Source organism: Trachymyrmex septentrionalis, unplaced genomic scaffold (genome assembly GCF_001594115.1).
Source record: "Trachymyrmex septentrionalis isolate Tsep2-gDNA-1 unplaced genomic scaffold, Tsep1.0 scaffold13, whole genome shotgun sequence".
NCBI classification, from domain to species: Eukaryota; Metazoa; Arthropoda; class Insecta; order Hymenoptera; family Formicidae; genus Trachymyrmex; species Trachymyrmex septentrionalis.
In genome coordinates, this window is record NW_017304438.1 from 331,541 (window position 1) to 337,353 (window position 5,813).

At 35.9% G+C, this 5,813-nt stretch overlaps 1 protein-coding gene across 2 annotated transcripts in view; it reads right to left on the reverse strand.

Annotated features, from left to right (window-relative positions):
* Nucleotides 1-4,228, reverse strand: part of LOC108756923 (rho GDP-dissociation inhibitor 2) — a 12,901-nt gene extending 8,673 nt beyond the window's left edge. For both annotated transcript variants that reach the window (XM_018501106.1, XM_018501104.1), the window contains exon 1: nt 4,049-4,228. The gene's annotated coding sequence lies outside the window, so the exon portion shown is untranslated. The remainder of the gene's footprint in view (nt 1-4,048) is intronic.
* Nucleotides 4,229-5,813: the final 1,585 nt, after the last annotated feature.

Consider the following 5,813-nt stretch of genomic DNA (forward strand, 5'->3'; position numbering starts at 1 on the left):
TTTTTTAATATATACCTCATATTAAAATATGTATTCAATTATTTTTTTAGATTTTTATCTTCATTAGTTTCCTAGATATAAATTTTTTAATATTTTCAATTTATTTTATTTCGTAAATGTTTAATTGAACATAACTTCTGTTTAAATGATTAAAAAACAAAGAATAACCGCATCAGATTAATTAATTTTCATTGATTAACTCAAATATCTCTTGAACAGTGTATTTAGGGAAAAATGTTTCAAAAGTTTTAGAACTTTGAGGGGGACATAAGATAGTGCCATTAGTTTGACCTTAGGTGGCATTGACAAGATCAGGCCAAGGTCACGTTAAATTTTTTTTAATGGGACCCCCCATTTTTCATTAAATATTCTTGTAGTTAACCTCGAGAGTTTTTCAAAACAATATAATAAAATATTTTTCCATGAAGTGCATTTCGAGTTATAAAGTTTGAAAGTTACAATACTGCCGGCATTAGTATTACGCAATGTGTGACGATTAAAACCTCTTATTGTTCAGGATTATGTTCTGGATAACATTTGTTAAGATCAAGGTCATTGGAGATTGTTTCTCTTATTTTTTACATAAAAATGAGTTTTCAATGTAAAAATGAAATAAAAAAATGGAAATAAAAAAATTTTTTTAATTAATAAATAGTTAAAATGATCAGAACTCTTCGAAAAGCATTATAATATATTCAGAACTACACGAGAATTACCATAGACTATCAGAACTATTTAAAATCGGACAGCGTCTCATCTTCGTTCCCATAAAGACCATTTTTGAGGGGAAAAAAATTATTTAAAAATCAAAATAACGATATTACTCGTCAGAACTCTCTTTAGAATTATGTATTTTTTCAAATTCTAGAGAAACTGTGTTCTTCGTTAAACAAAATTGGCGCGGTGTGTATAGCATCTCATTTTGTATTTTCGGTTTCTTGGCTTTAATAGTCGAAACTATTTGTTTAACCTATATAGAACTATTGAAAATAAACTCAGAATTCTCAACATTTAATGTTTCCATCGAGTGAGACGCCAGCTTCATGCATATCCAAATGTACCCATCATAGTGGCTAGGCGCGCGGAGAATTGTTTTCTTTTGCTGCCATGCATAACTCGTAACTATTGCCATTTGTAAATAAATCCCCATGCAGCTAGCTCACTTCTAATAGATATGCATTTGGTAGTACAGTCGAATGTAAAAGGAGAGCAACAGTGTAAACGAAATTTCTAGAATGCAAAAACAAGGAAACGTAGAAAAAGCGCAAAACATCTCTTTTAAAAATATTTCGCTATTTCAATTTTTACCTCCTAGAAATTTCATTTATACTTGTTACTCTCCTCTTACATTCGACTTATGTTCCAATTTTTATTTTCTGCTTATAAGTACAATTATCGCAATAATTAACGAGATATTAATTTCTAAAGATCAACGAATCTTATTTGATAATCTTTAGACATTAATATCTCGTTAAGTATTGCGACAATTGTAAAATGAGACTTTTCGACTCAGTTTGATACGCTCTATTCCTGCCTATAAGCGGTGTGTTTGGGACACTGTAGAATCTGCTGACTAAAACTTCGAAAATTTGGAAAATTGGCAATGGTGGCGCGTCGCAACAGTCACGAATAGCAGGGCTGAAAAGCATAAGAGAGGATTTCCCATGAGATGCGGACACGCGGAAATGAGGATCTGCAGAAATAAGAAATTGACGAAACGAATTTCTATCAACATTTCGCATATTCCGCTTCGCTCAAATGTGTGTGCTTCCGAAAACTCAAGTTCGAGTTAGTTCCACTAGGACCGAAAAATATGATAGATGTAACTACTTAATACCTTCATGACTCATGAACTATCTAGTACCTTCATGACTCATGAACTCACCTTAACATTGTCTGTATATTATGTTTTAGTTAAAAACGACTTTTTTTGCTTCAATAATTTTTTTGTGGACTAACTCGATGAAAAAAAAATCGTACACAGCTTCATAAAAAAAGCAATTTAAAGGTAAAGATTCACTCTTTCAAATGCTGTAAATCGTATATTTGTGTACAATTTTTAATTCACGCCGTGGAACTATACAAATTTCGTAAAAAAATTTTAGATTTGATACATCTTCATTTATGTTTGTGTAATTCCATAAAACATCAGTAAGACTGTTTTCTAAAATACAGATCTGAAATACAGATTTCAAGCTGTAAAATGCTTTTTTAAATATCTCGATATGATGACGATTCTTCTATCTTAAAATTTGCCTATTTTTACAGAATGGAACAAGTGACTCTTTAATTTTGTTGAGTGGTATATTATATATATGCATTAATAAAATATAGGTACTATAATTAAATTTCTATTAAATTATCTTGATTTCGGCGATGCATGTAAACATATACATGGTATGTGTATTTAATTAATCATTTTAGAATTAATTAATCATTCTAGAATTGGAAAATGATAAGGAATAAGTTGAACCTCGGTTAAAAGGTACAACTTAATCCCCTTATCTCTTTCTAATTCTAGAATGATTAATTAATTCTAAATCATCGAGTTAATCGTGAACTATGAAACCTGGGCCTAAAGCACTAATGTAGCAAAAGGAAAATGCAGAGAAACGTTCGTTTGTTTATGCGCTTCGGTCAGTTTGATCCCTACGCGACTACTGAAAAATTAAAGTTAATCTTAAATTGGTAGAACTGCGCGTGAATAAATCTCGCTGTTTACGGAGTTCTTTCTGTATGCACTTTCTGCAACTTTTAGCCTGCCTCTTTTTTACCGTAAAATCCGAGATCTGTTTCTTGCGTTATATTACTGGATTAGGGAAAGTCTTTTTAAAAATTGATAAGACTTTTTAGCAATCCATATATTCTACTTTTAAAAAATTGGCAATTACACCACTTGGTAGAGCAACGTTTCAGCCTTAAGAATCTGTATTTTTAATTATGATACGATGATTCATAATGGAGTTATGAGCAATAAAGTCAGAATGGTTCTTTTTACTTAATCCGCAAACTCAGAAACACAAAATTGTAGAAACATTTTTTAAAAACGATTTTGTAAGGAAAACTTCAAGCTTTCACGATATATAGTCGAAAATTTGCTCAAATTTTTTGAGCACGCTATAGTTCTAAAATTTATTTTTTTTTCAGCTCATAGTTTTTTGTATGTAAAAATTACCAAACTCACGTAAATTCGAAAAATATAGTAACCATTCAAAAATAGAGATTTCAAGCTTTAAAATTCTTTTTCTAAATTTAAATTTTGATCATGTTTAACAAAGATATTGATGAGGAAAGATCTTTTTAACAATTTGTAAAGGGACTTTTTCCTTAATCCAATATATCTTCTCTCTATATTTAAAATAAAATAGATATATGATTTCACGTCGAAGAAAAAGAGAACAATAAATTCTCTTGCAAAGAACATTGTATCCACTTTGTTTGAAATATGCAGCCAAGTACAATAGGGCAAGTAAATCCGCGGAGAAGTGGGGCAAGACGATCAGCTGGAGATCCTCTCAGCTACTTTCGGCCTCTTTCCTTCTCTCTCTTTCTCTCTCTCTCTCTCTCTCACACACACACCACACCGCGCACACGTGCACGCACACACTCTTTCACTCACTCACTCACTCTCTCACTCTTATTATTCTCTTTGCGATTCTCGTCTCATATGTTTTTGCAGAACTGGAAATGTAATACCGCGATCGATCTCTGCGCAGAAAAGAGTGCTAATCGCAACTCTTGTCAATCGCTCGTGCAAGTAAGGCGCATTTTCGCGCAACTCCTACTAAAATCCGAAATCAGCTCCAAACTGTACTCGATTCTACGTCTTTTTTTTTTTCATTTTCAGAAGAGAACGAAAAGACGCAAGGCTTCACGGCGCGGCTTCAAAGACCAGAGCTTCGACGTATAGAATTTCTCCGGGAGACGAAGACTTCCGTGATAAATTTCGCCTTAATGCCTGGAGAGGAGAACGCGAGGTGACGATGATTATTCGCTTCATTCGGCACATTCCGAGTACCCGGCACAGCGCTCACCGCTCAGCACTTACCGTCGACTCTCTCCGACTCTCTCGGCTCGGCTTGACAGGAAACTTGTGAAAATTATGATAATACGACCGGCTCTCGCGTTTACGAGAATCCGTACCAGATTATCGGCGGCCGATTGTTAATTCCTGTTTGTCTACCCTTCCGTCTCACGCTTCGCCAATCGGAGGATACTGGCAACATGGCGTCGCGGCGCGCAGTCGGAGCAGCGCGCACGGAAACGGAAGGGCGGGTACTTCTTGTAGCCGCATCCGCATCAGGCCGCATTACGTAAAGCTCTAAAGTCGGGAGCACATAGAAAAACGTAAGACCGTAAGACGTAATCAGTAAGAAAATCGTAAGATTGGATTCGCTACTGGCCTTACGGTCTCTACTGTGATTGGGCAATTTGCTTACTGATTACGTTTTACGGCCTTACGTTTTTGTACGTGCCAGGGGCTTAAGCAATATGATTTTAATTTGTACGGATTAGTAACACTGGCCTAATTTCCATCGAGGATTTAAACCGTATCAGAATGTAAGAACCAACCAACTATAGTTGAGTATTCCCTCGTTAAGCCCATGGCGCATACAAAAACGTAAGACCGTAATACGTAAGCAGTAAGCAAATTGGCCAATTACAGTAGAGACGGTAATGCCAGTAGCAAATCCAATCTTACGACCTTTCGTTTTTGTATGTTTCATGAGCTTTACAGTTGAACGACAGAGGAATGCTCGACTGTAGTTGATTGGTTCTTACACTCTGATCCGGTTTAAACCCTCGGTGGAAACTAGGCCACTGTTACTAATCCGTACAAATTAAAATCGTGTTGCCTAGGGGTTTTTCTTAGTACCAACATTTTCCAATCTATTTTTCTGGAAAATGTCATGTAACCCATACGTGGAACAATACATACCTCTAAGGTCGGTATTCATAGTCGATTCTTAAATTCAAGACCGTCTTAAGTATAGTCTTAAGATGTCATGAACCAATCAGAGAGCCGCATTAGCGTCTTAAGACATTACTTAAAACGATCTTGGAGTAAGAATCGACTATAAATACCGGCCTAACGTACGTTCGAAGAGACTCTATTGGCTCTTCTACATTAAATGCGAAAAGGCTTACCACGCGACAAAATGAGACGCGGTAACCAATGACTGTGTTCAGCAGAACGTTTATTTTGCAACTGTTGGAAGTTTTCTTCGCGCTGATTGGATTATGTTTTAGATCAAGAGGAACGATCCTATCTTAGCAGACAATCATAAAATGGTTGTTGTTTTGCTAAACGCTGCTATTAAACACATTAATGGCTCCTGCACACTGAACGCGGAAACATTTGCCGCGCGGCAAATTGTGATACGATAGCCAATAAGCCTTCAGCTTCTAATGTGTTCATTGATTGCTGCGTCTCATTTTGCCGCGCAGCAAGCGTTTTCAGTGTGCAAAAGCCATATGTTCCATCACACTCCTACCATATCTCTTATTCATTTTAATGGTGCACTAAACATGGCGGCTCCGGGTGAATCCGCTCCACTTTCTTTTGATTTTCTCTGATTTATTCTATCTTTGTTTTATGTCTAATGCCTATAAGCAATAATCGACGAGCGAGATCCAATAAGAGCTTTGCTTTGCATCGTCACGTGAGAAACAGCAGAACTTTTATTGAATATCGCTCGTCATTTATCGCTCATCGCATCCAGTGTGCAGTAGGCATAATAAATAACAAAGATAGAATGATGGCTTCTGCATACTGGACGCTTGTCGCGCGGCAAAATGCAACACGGTAACCA